The sequence below is a fragment of the Moschus berezovskii genome, chromosome 7 (genome assembly GCF_049115385.1).
Source record: "Moschus berezovskii isolate FMDL1 chromosome 7, NW_MosBer_1.0, whole genome shotgun sequence".
Classification (NCBI taxonomy): Eukaryota; Metazoa; Chordata; class Mammalia; order Artiodactyla; family Moschidae; genus Moschus; species Moschus berezovskii.
Window position 1 is genome coordinate 69,478,720 of NC_142466.1, and position 16,668 is coordinate 69,495,387.

Genomic DNA, 16,668 nt, shown 5'->3' on the forward strand with positions numbered 1-16,668 from the left:
CCCACCCATTGCAGAGCCTCAGCCACCGTCTCTGTCTGAGGCGTGTGTGTGTGTGTGTGTGAGGCCTCACTCATCTCACACAGTACTCCAACCCCCATCATCTCTCTTGACTGACAATCCTGAGTCTGTCGATTTTCTCCCCACTCGCGGGGACCTTATTGCCTTCTGTTCTGCCTACAAAAGGCTCTTTCTGAACCGTTTGACCATGTCTTTTTCTGGCTTATAAAACCTCTTACGACTTCCCTTTGCCTACACGATAAAACCTAACCTCCCTTCCACCTTTCACCTTTCCAGTCTTACTTTATCTTCCTTTAAGTAAGTAGATGGCATACTGCTGTATCAGGTCCAGTGACTGTGGCTCCCTGTTTTAAGCATCTGTTATCCCTGTTTCTTGGGTGTCATTGATCTTTCTCCCTCCCAAGATGAGGATGGTTTCTGTACTGAATTTTGAAGATAATGATTGCTTGATCTAGTTTAAGAAAGTATTCTATGGAAAAACAAAACAGAAATTTTTTTCTTTTACCTCAGAAGCCACCTGAGTTTTGCCATGGATTTATTCACTGTTTTCCTATGAGCCAGCTGTAGGAAGATCAGAACATCCCATTTCTTTGTAATTTCCCTGTGCTGAGTTGCAGGCCTGGAAAATGATAGATGCCTAAAATTGATCAGGGTAATCGATGCTACGTGAAGTATTTACACATGATGGATGTATCATCTGCCAGATGTGAGTCTTGGCAACGGCTTGCTTGTTTATAAAACCCCTGAGATCTCATTTGTATTAGTGACTAATGTTTGCACATGGAGCTGTTTGCAGTGTTTTAGAATGACTATTTATTCGACATGCCCACCTTTCTCCTTTACTTTCCCATTTATCACAAGCCTTGCTGCTCTTTCCTACATAACAAAATTAGGGTTTTCTTCAACCTTCTTTCTCCTTGACCTTGCTGATATATGGGGGTGTTTTTACTTTGCATTTCCAACTGGGCTTCCATTTCCCCTCTCCCTCTAATTAAAAACTTATGTGTTGGTATTATCTCCTGAGGCTCTGACTATTCATTACCCATTTACTATACCTACAAATAAACTACAACACCCCTCATATGGCATTTAGAATCCTCCCCAACCTGGCCTCTGCTGATCTTTCCAGCTGTATGTCTTACTGAAGATCCCAACATTGGACAGGGATATTCTTATAAGTGACAGAAACGTAACCTGCCTGTCCAGCTTATATCCACAGAAGTATTTATTGAAAGATCCCCGTCTATGAAGAAAGGTCTGCCTGAAGGAGCGCAGTTCTGGGAATCTCAAAGACAGGAACCAGGGTCTCCAAGACTGTCAGTTACTACCATAACACCATTTCTGCTTCCTCTCATTTTTGCTTGTCTTGTGTGTCATTCTCTCCTGCAGATAGGTTTTCCTGTACCTGGCAAGCAATAAGGCCACTGTCAGCTGAACTCCTCAATTGGGAAAGTATACCTTTTCCCAGTTGCCCTGGGGGAGGAACTCTGAGTGGCCTGGCTTGGGCCCCCTATATTCCTGGGTGAGTCTCACTATCTGGGGCATGAGGAGTGATAACTGGCCTAGCCCAAATTGCTGGCGTGACTCTGTGGCCAGGAGGGCAGGGTTGGCTCCTAGACAAAGGGAGTGGGAGGGTGCACTGGGCACACAGAACTACACGGCTACCATTCCTATTTCCTGGACTAGCTACAGTGTGTGTTCCATTCAGTAACGACCACCAGCGCTCCGTGCCATGTTCCTAGCCCTGCTGTCACCTGAGCTCACAGACTGGTGGAGGAAACAAATACTCAACAGATCATTACAATGCAGAGTGTAGTGTGCAGCAATAGAGACAGACTCAGAATGCTGTCAGAGCACAGGCGGGAGGCCTTGAACTCAACCTGTCTCAGTCAAGGAGAATTCTTCTGGAAGAGTGACAGGAACCTGAGAATACCAGATTCTTATAGAACAGCAGGAGGGAATGAGGTAATGAGGGAGGTCAGGGCATTCCAGGTGAACAACTACGTGAAGGCCTGAAATGGCAGACTGGTGCCCAGAAGCATAAGGGATTCAGGAAGGCCAGGGTCTCGAGGAGGAGCTGTGGTGATGGTGATGGGGGTGGGGGTTGGGAAAAGCGGGTGAGGCTCTTAAATGCTCACTCCTGGTTTTCTCTCCCCTTCTCCCCCTGAACTGAACGCCAACTTGCGCCTTCAAGACGAAACTCTAAAGCTGTCCTGTCTTTGAATCTGGAGGTAGTGAATTGCAGCTTATCACAGCTTCCTCAGGGACTCTGCAGTGTCTCAGGCGCCTCTCTGCTAGACTTCTGTTCTGCCTGCTTTCAGTTATTTATTTACATATCTGAGGTCCTTTACCACATCAAAAGACCCTTGGATGTGGTAACCATGCCCTAAATGTCCTTCTCTCTGACACAGCATGGCTTAGCACAGGTCCTTGTTCATTATCCAAAAAATAATTCTTGAATTGTGATCACTTGGCTTATTGGGCATTTTCCCCCCTTGGGATCAACTAGCAAAATGCTATTGGCTTCATGTGAGTAGAAAGAATCTTTAAAATTATCTATCAACATTTTCTCAGCATAGCCAGTTTTTTTTCTTCTGCCAAAACAAAAAGAGCTTTATAGATTTTAGTGATTATAAAGTTGATACATATGCATATATATAATGTAAGTAATACATAAAAGCGTTAGAATAAATTTAAAACTACACAAGATACCATCTTCCAAAGGCAACCACTGTTGATATTTCAGATAACAACTTTCCAGACATTTCTCTATAAATCCAGCTGTAATTAACATATCACTTTGTAAGAAGGTAGTGCAAAATACAACGTAAGCTAAGTTTCAGGCTTATAAGTTAAAAATAATAGTTGAGTAAAATATTTTTTTCTAGATTATCTAAATGAATTCTTGATGTTCTCTGAGGGATTAAGCAACCACTCAATATTTGTTTTGGAAAGTTCTACCTGCTCTTTCTCATTGAAGTATAATTTACATACCATAACATTCACCTTTTTAAAGTGTATAATTCAGTGGATTTTAGTAGGCTCGCAGACTGTACAACCCTCACCAGAACATTTCATCATCCCCTATACCCTTTAGGCAATCACTCTTCATTCATCTCTCCCTTTAGCCCCTGGCAACCACTAGTCTCGCTGTCTCTATGGATTTGCCTATTTTAGACATGTCATAGAAATGGAATCCTATAACGTGCTGCACGTGGCGTCTAGTTTCTTTCATGTAGCATTAGTGTTCAAGGTTCATTGCGTTCTAACAAGAGTCAGTAATTCAGTCCTTGTTAAGGCCGAACAATATCATATTGTATGGATATACCATATTTTGCTTATCCATTCATCAGTTGATGGACATTTGAGTTGTTTCTACTTTTTGGCTATTATGAATAACATTGTAGTGAACATTCATGTAAAAGTTTTTATCTGAACATATGTTTTCACTTTTCTTGGTAGTATACCTAGGAGTAGAGTATATGGTCATATGGTAACTCTTTGCATAATGTTTTAAGAAACTGCCAAACTATTTTCTAAGGCAGTTGTATCCTTTTACATTCCCGCTATCTATGTATAAGTTTATGATTTCTCTACACCCTCAACAACAGTTGTTATTGTCTGTCTTTTCTATTATGATCATTCTAGTGGTCATAATAGAAAAGACAGTGGGTATGAGGGGGCTTCTCCAGTGGCTCAGCTGGTAAAGAACCTGCCTGCCAATGCAGGAGATTCAAGAGATGTGGGTTTGATTCCTGTGTTGGGAAGATCCCTTGGAGGAGGAAATAGCAACCCACTTTAGTATTCTTGGCGGCTTCCCTGGTGTCTCAGTTGGTAAAGAATCTGCCTGCAATGCAGAAGACCTGGGTTCAATCCCTGGGTGGGGAAGATCCCCTGGAGAAGGCAATAGCAACACACTCCACTATTCTTGCTTGGGAAATTCCCTGGACAGAGGGGCTTGGCAGGCTACAATCCATGGGGTCTCAAAGAGTCACCATGACTGAGCCACTAACACCTTCACTTTGGGAGTACTCTGGGGGCTCAGATGGTAAAGAATTGCCTGCAATGTGGGAGACCCAGGTTTGATCCCTGGGTTGGGAAAATCCCCTGGGGAAGGAATAGCAACCCACTCCAGTATTCTTGCCTTGAGAATTTCATGGACAGAGGAGTCTAGTGGGCTATAGTCCATGGGATCGCAAAGAGTCGGACATGACTGAGTAGCTAACACACTCAATATTCTTGCCTGGAAAATTCCATGGACCAGAGGAGCCTGGCAGGCTACATTCCATGAGGCCACAAAGAGTAGGACACAACTGAGTGCACATGTGTGCGTGCACGCACGCACGCACGCACACACACACACACACACACAGAGTGACTATGAAGTAGTATTTCACTGTAGTTTTGATTTGCATTTCCCTAGACTGAGCGACTGAACTGAACTGAACTGAATAATTAATAATATTCATCTGTTTATTGGTAATTTAATATATCTTCTTTAGAGAAAAGTTTATTTCTTCAAGTCCTTTATCCACTTTTTGTTTGGGATATTTATCTGTTTATTGCTGAGTTTTAAAAGTTCTTTAAATATTCTGGATACTAGACCTTTATCAGATACTGGATTTGCAAATATTTTCTCCCATTCTGTGGCTTATCTCTTTAGTTTCTTGATACTATGCTTTGAGAAGCAAACATTTTTAAGTTTGATGAATTCTAATTTGTTATTTTTCTTTTGTGGCTTGTGTTTTAGGTGTCATTCTAAGAAATCACTATCTAATACAAGGTCATGAAGATTTATACCCATATTTTATTATAATTGTTTTATAGTTTTAGATTTTACATTTAGATATTTAGTCCATTATGAGTTAATTTTTGTATGTGGTATGAGAGAGAGATCCAACTTCATTCTTTTACATATGGAGATCTTGTTTGAGGATCATTTATTGAGAAAACTATTTTTTCCCCATTGAGCTGTCTTGAGGAAAATCAATTGATTATAAATATATGGGTTTATATCTGAGCTCTCAATTCTATTCTATTGATCTATAGGTGTACCCTTATACTAGATCCAAGTCATCTTGATTAGTATAGCTTTGTAATACATTTTTAATTAGGAAATATAAGTCCTCTAACATTTTTCTTCCTTTGCAAGATTGTTTTGTCTGTTCTGGATCTCTTACATTTCTCTATGAATTTAAGGATTAGATAGTTTCTTAAAAACAAGCAAACAATCCAGCTAAATTTTGGTAGGGATTGAGTTGAATCTATAGATTAATTTGATTGAGTTGAATATATAGATTAATTTGAAGAATATTGCTATTTTAAGTTCATGAACATGAGATTCTTTGTATTTATTTAACTCTTAAGTTCTTTTAATGATGTTTTAGAATTTCAGTGTATGGATCTTAAATTCCTATCTTGAATTTATTCCTAAATGGTTTGTTCTTTCAATACTACTGCACTTGGAGTTGTTTTCTGAATTTCATTTTTGGATTCTTCATTGATAGTATACAGAAACAGAACTGTATTTTGTATATTGATCTTGTATCCCACAATCTTGCTTAATTTGTTAGTCTAAAAGTGTGTGTCTGTGAATTTCTTAAGATTTTCTTTGTATAAGACTAGCCTGGAAAATCCCATGGACGGAGGAGCCTGGTGGGCTGCAGTCCATGGGGTCGCGAAGAGTCAGACACTGAGTGACTTCACTTTCACTTTTCACTTTCATGCATCGGAGAAGGAAATGGCAACCCACTCCAGCGTTCTTGCCTGGAGAATCCCAGGGACGGGGGAGCCTGGTGGGCTGCCGTCTATGGGGTCGCACAGAGTCGGACACGACTGAAGTGACTTAGCAGCAGCAGCAGCAGCCATCTGATAGTTTTACTTCTTTCTTTCCAGTCTGGATGTTTATTTCTTTTTCTTGCCTAATTGCCCTGGCTAAAAATTCCATTACAATGCTGCGAAGTATTAAGAGAAAATCCTGATCTTGGGAGAAGGCTTTCAGGCTCTCACCATGAAGACTTTTTCTCATTTTAATGTTTGGCAATTTCTTAAGGTAAAAATCAAAGTTTTCAGATTATCTGCATTTAAAATATCTGGAGAGACGGCTCTTGTGGAGGCAGCTAGTGCAAGGCTGTGGAGTGCTGAGCCGTGGGTCATGCCCTGCGCTGCCCAGACTAGCAAACAATACAGTCAAGATGGCTAAAGGTGATCCCAAGAAACCAAAGGGCAAGATGTCTGCTTATGCCTTCTTTGTGCAGACATGCAGAGAGGAACATAAGAAGAAAAACCCAGAGGTCCCTGTCAATTTTGCTGAATTTTCCAAGAAATGCTCTGAGAGGTGGAAGACCATGTCCGGGAAAGAGAAGTCGAAATTAGATGAAATGGCACAGGCGGATAAAGTGCGCTATGATCAGGAAATGAAGGATTATGGACCAGCTAAGGGAGGCAAGAAGAAGAAAGACACTAACGCCCCCAAGAGACCACCGTCTGGATTTTTCCTATTCTGCTCTGAATTCCACCCCACGATCAAGTCTACAAACCCTGGCATCTCTATTGGAGATGTGGCAAAGAAGCTGGGGGAGATGGGGAATAACTTAAGTGACAGTGAGAAGCAGCCTTACATCAACAAGGCAGCGGAAGCTGAAGGAGAAGTATGAGAAGGATGTCGCAGACTATAAGTCTAAAGGGAAGTTTGATGGCGCCAAGGGACCTGCTAAAGTTGCCCTGAAAAAGGTGGAAGAGGAAGACAAAGAGGAGGAGGAGGAGGAGGGAGAGGGTGAATAAAAACAACAACAACTGTTGATCTGTCTCCTTGTGAATACCTTAGAGTAGGGAGTGCCTTGATTGACACACCTCTCACCCAAGAGGGTCTGTTGCCCTCATTATGTTTAATTACCCAATTGGATCATGATCATAGCGTAGTCTCTCCAAGCGCTCTAGCAATTGTCCGTGGTTTACATTAAGTGGCCATGGGTGTCCAGAGCACCTGGAAACTGTATCAAAGTTGTACTTATTTCCAAACATTTTTAAAGTGAAAAGGCTCTCGTGTTCTCCTCACTCTGTGCACTTTGCTGTTGGTGTGACAAGGCATTTAAAGATGTTTCTGGCATTTCTGTTTAAATTTCTAAGGTGGTGTGTTAATTCTATGGTCATTGGCTAGAAATCTCGAGTTCTCAACTGTACATATCTGTAGTTTGTAAAAAGAACAAAGCAACTCAGACACACTCTTGATGCTCCTTTCTTGATATGGAGGCTGTGGGGGCAATGCCTTCCAGAGGGGCCATAGCTCAGGGCGCGCACTGTGGGGTAGGACCTGTGGACACTGCAGTGGGCATCCATTTAGCTTCAGGTTGTCTTGTTTTTGTATACAGCAACACAGCATCCTGCTGCCATTCTTTGCTGTGGAAAAGCGGGCGGTGCGGGGGTGGGGGGTGGGGGATGGTCAGCAGGCATGAGACGTGTTTTGGATCCTTTTTAGTTGAAGTGCGGTAATTTTAAACTGTGTTTGTTTTTTTTTTAAAAAACAAACTGTAGAAGTGTTCACTGTCAGCAAAGCCAAGAGCCACTGCACCAGTGAAAGTTCAAGAACCTTCTGTACTAAACACGATCTGCAATGTTCTGTTGTTGTTTTTTTTCTTTTTGTATGTTTAGAATGTTGAAATGTTTTTGAAGTTAAATGAACAGTATTACATTAAAAACAAATGAATAAATATCTGGAATCTCGAAGCTATAGCCTTGGTGCTGTTGCCGCTCTCACTCCAGGGTCTGCTTGATGACTGCCTCCTGCAGGCAGTGCCCCCCACCCCCACCCCCGCCGCCTGTCCTTGATGCTGTTTTGTAATTCAATCTGCTGTAGCTCGCTACTGAATCGATTCAAATACCTTTCAATTAATTCACAAGCATCTCTCTTTGAATATCCCACTTTTTTGAGGTTCGAGATGATTTTGAAACCACTGCAGTTTTTCACCAATAAGGTTGAGATGCAATACCTTTTCATTCTTCAGTTTTCCCTTTTTTTCTTGTTTGTGGGCCTCTTAGTTTGAGTGCTTTTTTTACAATATGTATGGATGACATTTTTCTTGTCCTACCTTTTTCCCCTTTGGTGCTTTAGGCTAAAAGAAATGTAAGTGAAAACTTCTGGACTTATTTGGTGGTTCAGTGATCGAGAGTCTGCCTGCCAGTGCAGGGACACTGTAAAAATACCTGCTCCAGGAAGATTCCACAGGCTCCGGGCCAGCTAAGCCCACACATGGCAACTATTTAAGGCCCTGGACCTAGAGCCTGTGCTCATGATAAAGTCCTCATGGTGAGGAACCTCTCAATCTTTGACTCACATGCCTCCACTCACCTTCAGTGGCAGCGGCAGTTCAGAAGGCGACTCGCTCTTTTTCAATTCACTTTAAAAAAAATTTCTCTTCTTCAGTTGAATCATCTCAATTGACCTAACTGCAAGTTTGCTGATTCTTATTTCTGCCTGCTCAATTCTGCTGTTGAGTTCCTTTAGTAATGTTTTTATTTTGGTTATAGTGTTAATACTTTTCATCCTCAAATTTCTATTTGGTTTGTCTTTATAATTTCTATCTTTTTATTGTTATTCTCTATTTGCTGAGACATTATTCTCATTCTTTTATTTAATTCTTTAGATATGGTTTCTTTGCCTTTCTTGGACATAATTGTGTGTGTGTTAGTTGCTTAGTCGTGTCCGACTCTTTGCAACCTCATAGACTGTAGCCTACCAGGCTCCTCCATCCATGGAATTTTCCAGGCAAGGGTACTGGAGTGGGTTGCCATTTCCTTCTCCATGAACATAATTAAAAGAGCTAATTTAAAATAACTGGGTTTCCTCAGGTAGAGTTTCTATTGATTGCTTTTCAATTGAAGCATATTGTGTCATATGCTTCACTGTATGAGACAGTCTCTCTTTTTCTTTGCATATCTTCTATTTTTTGTTGTTATTGAAAACTTGACATACCTAATAATACAAAAAGCAACTCTGGAAGTCGGATTTCCTCCCCATCCTCAGAATTTGTTTCTGCTATTCCCTGGAGTGTGTCAAGGCATGTTTCCTGATATGCCTTTGCAGATCTGATTGTTTTAGCCCTGCCCTAACCAGAGCTCTCATCTGCATTCTGACTCTCCCTTCTGAGTCTTGCAGGCAACCCAGGCACCTACAAACATTGGGATTTCTTGTTACCCAAGGTTCCTCTGTGTTCACAATGATCAGCACATTTTCACACCAGACACTTTGGACTGACTTCAAGATTTGTCTTGACATTTGGCTGAAAAATTCCTCCAGCTTTGGCTTCTGTGACAAAGACTCTATTTATTCTCCCTCTACCTCTTTCTGCTCCTCTTTGACTCTTTACTGGGCTCATCGTCTTGCTTGGGGTTTGCCATACTCTCACTTTTCTCTCTCTCCCCTCTCCTTCCAAGTGTATCTGCTGCTGCTGCTGCTAAGTCACTTCAGTCGTGTCCGACTCTGTGTGACCCCATAGACAGAAGCCCACCAGGCTCCCCCTTCCCTGGGATTCTCCAGGCAAGAACACTGGAGTGGGTTGCCATTTCCTTCTCCAATGTGTGAAAGTGAAAAGTGAAAGTGAAGTCGCTCAGTCGTGTCCGACTCTTAGCGACCCCACGGACTGCAGCCTACCAGGCTCCTCCATCCATGGGATTTTCTAGGCAAGAGTACTGGAGTGGCTTGCCATTGCCTTCTCCGTCCAAGTGTATCTAGTCTTCTTCAACTCTCTCCTCTCTGTAGCTCTTCCATGATGAAGTTAGAATGCAGTAACAATGAGAGTAAGCTTTGGAGTCAGCCAGATGTGGGTGTGATATCTGGCTTGGACATTTACAAGCTGGGGAATCTTGGACAAATTTATTTACCGCTCCATTTCTCAGTTTCTCATTGATCCACTAAGGATAATGATTGTACTGCCTCAGGGAGTTTCATGAGGCTTAAAATTGTCATGTGCTCATGATAGAGTAAGTGCTGAAAAAATTAGCTTTGGGGTTCTACTGTCACTTAGACTCAGTCTATCCAAACCAAGCTCATAATTTCACTCCAAATAAACCCTTCTGCCTTCCATGCTCTCCAGCCCTCTAGTCTCCTCACTTTGTGGGTCACCTGTAATCTGGACTTGTTCACTAAGGATGATGACTTCCCACATGGATCTAATATCACCAGAGCTTTTGAATGAAGCTTTTGAATGCCCATTTTTTTGTTTGTTTTATTCTTGGAGCATCATTCGCTTAATCCTGCTAACTTTTCTTTCAAAATATCGCTCTCCCCATTTTTTCTTTCTGCCTTCACTGACTTTACCCTAGCTCCACACTCATTGAACTCTGAGTGGAGTGACACCCCCTGATACCACAGCTTCCTATCTGCCTCACAGGAGCTAGATTCCAGGCAGCTTCCTGTGATCCCTGTGGCTCTTGTCCTTTTTTCTGGCAAGGTGGAGCCACACACTAGCCAGAGAAACTATGGGCGGGGGTTAACTGTGGGGTTTGAAGGCAGGAGTTCTTGATTCAAGACGAAGCTCTGCCATGGATTTACTAGAGAACCCAGGCAAACCCTCCGTATTCTTTGGATCATCCATGCAGTGGGGATGCAGAATTGAACTGTTTTGAGTGCTCCTGCCAGCTCTGATGTATGCTGATTTATCATGTGTGATTTCTTTCACATGCCAGGCTTGTTCATGGGGCTTCTGAGAGGTTGCTCTTCCTTCATTCTCTCTCTCCTTTGATAGACTTGTCTTCTAAGATAAATTCTCCTTTGCCAAGTTTTATTCAGACCTCATTTCCTGCCCCTGACTCACTCTTGGCTTCTTCCCCTACCCTGTAGCCTAGGGTGTGTATGCTGATACACAAATTTACTCTGATTGTTGGCGCAGCTTCTACTTCTGTTGTCTCTTGGTCTTTCCAGAGAATCTCTGCATTATGCCTCCCCCATTCCATCCAGCTGCTGCACTGATACATACAGGACTTCCCTGGTGGCTCAAACGGTAAAGGGTCTGCCTACAATGCGGGAGACCTGGGTTCAATCCCTGGGTCGGGAAGATCCCCTGGAGTAGGAAATGGCAACCCACTCCAGTATTCTTGCCTGGAAAATCCCATGGACAGAGGAACCTGGTAGGCTATGGTCCAAGGGGTGGCAAAGAGTCAGACATGACTGAACGACTTTGCTTTCACTTTCGCTACACCGATGGCCTGTGGGATCTTTCTAAAGCATAAATTGGAACTTGTCACTACCTTGCTGAAAAACCTTCAGTGGCTCCCCACATCCCCAGAATAAAGTTTATTTCCTTAGCCTCCTTTTGTAGGTTCCCACACCCCTCTACAGTCTGAACCCAACTGTTTCTCTGTTCAGTTGTTTCTGAAGGAATGACCCTTCTAACCTTTTGCTCTCTGTTCCCTCTGCCTGGATTGCACCTTTTCCCAATCCAAAGAAGGATTGCATCCTTCTTTGTCTATTGAAATCCTTCTTACCCACCAGATCTCAGATCAGCTATCATTTTCTTGTGAAGCCTTTCTTGATGTCTTTATTCAAAGCAAAGCCCTATTGCTTTCGGATCCCTGCAGAATGTTACTCATCCAGTAGAGAAGAATCACTTTCTTTCTTCTTCATATTATAATAAAGGCAAAGACAGTGTCTGTTTTAGGACAGGTGCTTGGCAGATATGGTCTTCCCTGGTGACTCAGACAGTGAAGAATTCACCTGCAATGCAGGAGACCCAGGTTCGATCCCTGGTTTGGGAGGATCCCCTGGAGAAAGGAATGGCAACCCACCCCAGTATTCTTGCCTGGAGAATCCCATGGACTGTGAAGCCTGAAGGGCTACAGTCCATGAGGTCATAAAGAGTAGGACACGACTGAACAACTAAGCACACACACACTTAGCAAATAGGTGGTGCTCAGTAAATATTTGTTGAAAAAGGGAATCATTTTTCTCAGATTATCTGGCTTTAGACTCACTCCCCAACCAGGCTACTTGAGAGGCCACCTCCAATTCATCTATAGTAGAAAGATCTTCCCAAAGGGCAGCTTGGTTTATATGCTGCCAAACCCAAATCCTGTTTATCCACATTTAAACAAAGCAACAGGAAGAAGCAAGGATTAGTGTAAGATCCTAATCACTGAGTGCAGAGACACCTACTAGCATGGGGAACTCTGGTGGAATTCCTGCCAGTGTGCACAAAAGCAAGTGGTTGGTGATGTCCACAGGCAGGATTTGCACTGTTTGAGCTGGGGAATCTGAACATTCGGATCCTTCCAAATACTAGGTTGTCAGAGCTGGAGCTGGCCTTTGAGATCACCATGTCCAGATAGATGCAGAAGCTAAAGCCCCATGACGGCTTCCCTAGGTCACACAGTAGGTTGGAGCAGGGCTGAGAAAGAAACCCAGGGCTCTCACTCCTAGGTCTGAGCTCCTCCCTCTCCACCAGGCTGTGAAGTTTTGTAAGAATTGTTGTAACTCCTGAATGTCTTATTTCGTGAACAGGGATTTTCCTAGAGCTGGATTAATATGACCTTGAAATTGGCACCAATGCTTTAAATTCCAAGAGCAGAAACACTCATGGATGAGTAAGAGAGAGAGGCAGAGGGAGAGAGAGAGAGAGGAAGGGTGGGAGAGAAAAGAGAAGAGGCAGACAGAAAGACAGAGGGAATGAGATGTGGACAAAGCAAGAGACAGATACAGAAAGATGGAGATGAAAATGATCAGTGATCGACAGGCAGAGAGGCCAAAAGAGAGTCAGAAAGAGGCAGTGTGTGTGGAACAGAGGAGGCAGAGGTGGAGGAAGGCTATGCCATCAGAGTCCTCCCTCTATTCTTCCTATCTCCTCCCTCTCCCCAGCCCTGGGAAATGCTTCAAAGGTGAATACAGCTGTTTTCACTTTGGGTTCTCTGAGGCTCAAAGGATGACATGCCCCAGACGTCCTAAGACTTCTTTATTGGGAGCTGCAGCTTCAGCTCTTTGGGTGGCATGTGCGTATGAGGTGAGGATTCAAGAAAAGTGTTGGGGTTTATCCAGTAGCTTCTTCCAGGTTTCCTGGGGCTGCAGAAAGAGCTCAGTGGAGGCGGGATGTCAAGAACTCTGGCTCTGTTTTGAGTTTGGCACTGCCTGGCTGGGTGTCTTGAGGTTTTCAACCCAGGCTTTGGACCAGCTGATCCCTGAGGCCTTCTAGTTATAAAATTCATAGCTGAGCCTTTGGATTTAAGGATAAATGTTTCTAGCTCTTCTTGGATGCTCAGTCATTACTTTGAAATTGTGTTTGCCATCAAGGATGTGAAAAGAGAGGGATTATACATCTGAGGAGACAGACTCCACTTGTTGATACCTCCAACAACAACAACAACAACAAAATCTTCTTGGTAGAAATGTTAAGTTACAGACCATCAGAGCTGGAGGAGCACCAGACATATCTTTCCTAATTTACTCATTGCTCAGATGGGAGAGAGAGATGCAGAAAGTCATTGTCAAAGTAGAAGCTAGAACTTAGATCTACTGGCTCCCAGCCATGTCACAGGTGTCAGACTAAATGTTGAGTGGCAGGGGATGGGGGAGTTGGGAGAACACAACTGGGGTTTCATTGGCAATGAGAATAGCCAAGGTGTCAGAAACATCCCAGATTTTGGGTTGGGCAGCACTTCTTTACCCTTTCCACTCCACACTTGAGGTTGTTATTCAGAGCTCGTTGTGTAGTCCCACATCATTGTTCTAGGAGCTGAGAGGCAACTGGCTGCACACTTACCCTTCATTCACAAAGAATTCCGACTTGCAGCTCCTCTGTCTCAAAGCCTTGCCAACTGTTTCAGCACTATCTTGGAGGAGGTTGCTCCAAGCTTTGGAGAGTGCTTGAAAGTGGCCGAAGAAGGTAGCAGATGGGATAGTTGGGAAGGTGAAACGGATGTTAAAAAGACGAAGGTTAGTAAAAACTTAATTTACATTACAAACCACAAATCACCAAGTGATGGAACTAACTTCCAAAGGCATGCTGGGGCTATCTTTTTCTTCATTCCCTTACATATTCATATACTTACTCATTCATTCATGTAACAAACCAACCAGTCATTATTGACGTGCATGCCCAGGACTGTTGATGGTGGTGGAGGTGGGTGGCATTGGTGGTGGTTGGTAGTGGTATGGGGTGCTTTTACCGGTGGGTGGTATTGTTGAATGTTAGTAATTGTGGAGGTACTGATGTTGTGGTGGTAGTGATAGGTTGGTAGTGTTGGTAATGATGGGTACTGGTGATGAGAGATGGGTGTTATTTGTGGGGGTATATTGATGGGCAGTGGTGATTGCAGTGTTGTTGATGGGGTAACAGTGATGGTGCCGAGTGGGTTGTGGTGGTGGTGAGGGGGTAGTAGTGACAGGTGTTGTTTTAGGGTTAAGGTATTTTTAAAGGGGGTAATGGTAATAGTGATTTGTTGTTTATGATGACCATGGTTTTGGAGATGGTGATTGTGATGGTATTTTTTAAAAATAATTAAAAACTTTATTTATTTTGGCTGTGCTGGGTCTTCATTGCTGTGCAGGCTTTTCTCTGGTTGTGGTGAGCAGGGACTACTCTCTAGTTGCTGAGCTTGGGCTTCTCGTTGCGGTGGCTTCTCTTGTTGCTGAGCATGGGCTCTAGGGCACGCGGGCTTCAGCTGTTGTGATTCCCAGGCCCTGGAGCACAGGCTCAATAGTTGTGGCACATGGACTTAACTGCTTCTCAGCATGTGGGGTCTTCCTGGACCAAGGATTGAACCTGTGTCTCCTGAACTGGCAGATGGATTCTTTACCACTACTAGAGAAGCTACCAGAGAAGCCTTGTAGTGGTGTTTTTAATGATGATAATGGAGTGCTGTTTTGAGGGGTAGTGATACAAGACCAGGAGCTGACTGTGGCTCAGATCATGAACTCCTTATTGCCAAATTCATACTTAAATTGAAGAAGTAGGGAAAACCACTAGACCATTCAGATATGACCTAAATCAAATCCCTTATGATTATACAGTGGAAGTGGGAAATAGATTTAAGGGACTAGATCTGATAGATAGAGTGCCTGATGAACTCTGGATGGAGGTTCGTGACATTGTACAGGAGACAGGGACCAAGACCATCCCCATGGAAAAGAAATGCAAAAAAGCAAAATGGCTGTCTGAGGAGGCCTTACAAATAGCTGTGAAAAGAAGAGAAGCAAAAAGCAAAGGAGAAAAGGAAAGATATAAGCATCTGAATGCAGAGTTCCAAAGAATAGCAAGGAGAGATAAGAAAGCCTTCCTCAGCGATCAATGCAAAGAAATAGAGGAAAACAACAGAATAGGAAAAACAAGAGATCTCTTCAAGAAAATTAGAGATTCCAAGGGAACATTTCATGCAAAGATGAGCTCGATAAAGGACAGAAATTGTATGGACCTAAGAGAAGCAGAAGATATTAAGAAGAGGTGGCAAGAATACACAGAAGAACTGTACAGAAAAGATCTTCACGACCAAGATAATCATGATAACGTGATCACTGACCTAGAGCCAGACATCTTGGAATGTGAAGTCAAATGGGCCTTAGAAAGCATCACTACGAACAAAGCTAGTGGAGGTGATGGAATTCCAGTTGAGCTATTTCAAGTCTTGAAAGATGATGCTGTGAAAGTGCTGCACTCAATATGCCAGCAAATTTGGAAAACTCAGCAGTGGCCACAGGACTGGAAGAGGTCAGTCTTCATTCCAATCCCAAAGAAAGGCAATGCCAAAGAATGCTCAAACTACCGCACAATTGCACTCATCTCACACGCTAGTAAAGTCATGCTCAAAATTCTCCAAGCCAGGCTTCAGCAATATGTGAACCGTGAATTTCCAGATGTTCAAGCAGGTTTTAGAAAAGGCAGAGGAACCAGAGATCAAATTGCCAACATCCACTGGATCATGGAGAAAGCAAGAGAATTCCAGAAAAACATCTATTTCTGCTTCATTGACTATGCCAAAGCCTTTGACTGTGTGGATCACAATAAACTGTGGAAAATTCTTAAAGAGATGGGAATACCAGACCACCTGACCAGCCTCTTGAGAAACCTGTATGCAGGTCAGGAAGCAACAGTCAGAACTGTACATGGACCAACAGACTGGTTCCAAATAGGAAAAGGAGTACGTCAAGGCTGTATATTGTCACCCTGCTTATTTAACTTATATGCAGAGTACATCATGAGGAACGCTGGGCTGGAAGAAGCACAAGCTGGAATCAAGATTGCCGGGAGAAATATCAATAACCTCAGATATGTAGATGACACCACCCTTATGGCAGAAAGTGAAGAGGAACTCAAAAGCCTCTTGATGAAAGTGCAAGAGGAGAGTGAAAAGGTTGGCTTGAAGCTCAACATTCAGAAAACAAAGATCTTGGCATCTGGTCCCATCACTTCATGGGAAATAGATGGGAAAACAGTGGAAACAGTGTCAGACCTTATTATTTTGGGCTCCCAAATCACTGTGGATGCTAATTGCAGCCATGAAATTAAAAGACGCTTACTCCTTGGAAGGAAAGTTATGACCAACCTAGACAGCATATTAAAAAGCAGAGACATTACTTTGCCAACAAAGGTCCGTCTAGTCAAGGCTATGGTTTTTCCAGTGGTCAGGTATGGATGTGAGAGTTGGACTGTGAAGAAAGCTGATCGCCAA

At 43.0% G+C, this 16,668-nt stretch overlaps 1 pseudogene; it reads left to right on the plus strand.

Annotated features, from left to right (window-relative positions):
• The first annotated feature begins 6,149 nt into the window (after positions 1 to 6,149).
• On the plus strand, positions 6,150 to 6,928 carry LOC129549624 (high mobility group protein B3 pseudogene; annotated as a pseudogene).
• The last annotated feature ends 9,740 nt before the right edge of the window (positions 6,929 to 16,668 follow it).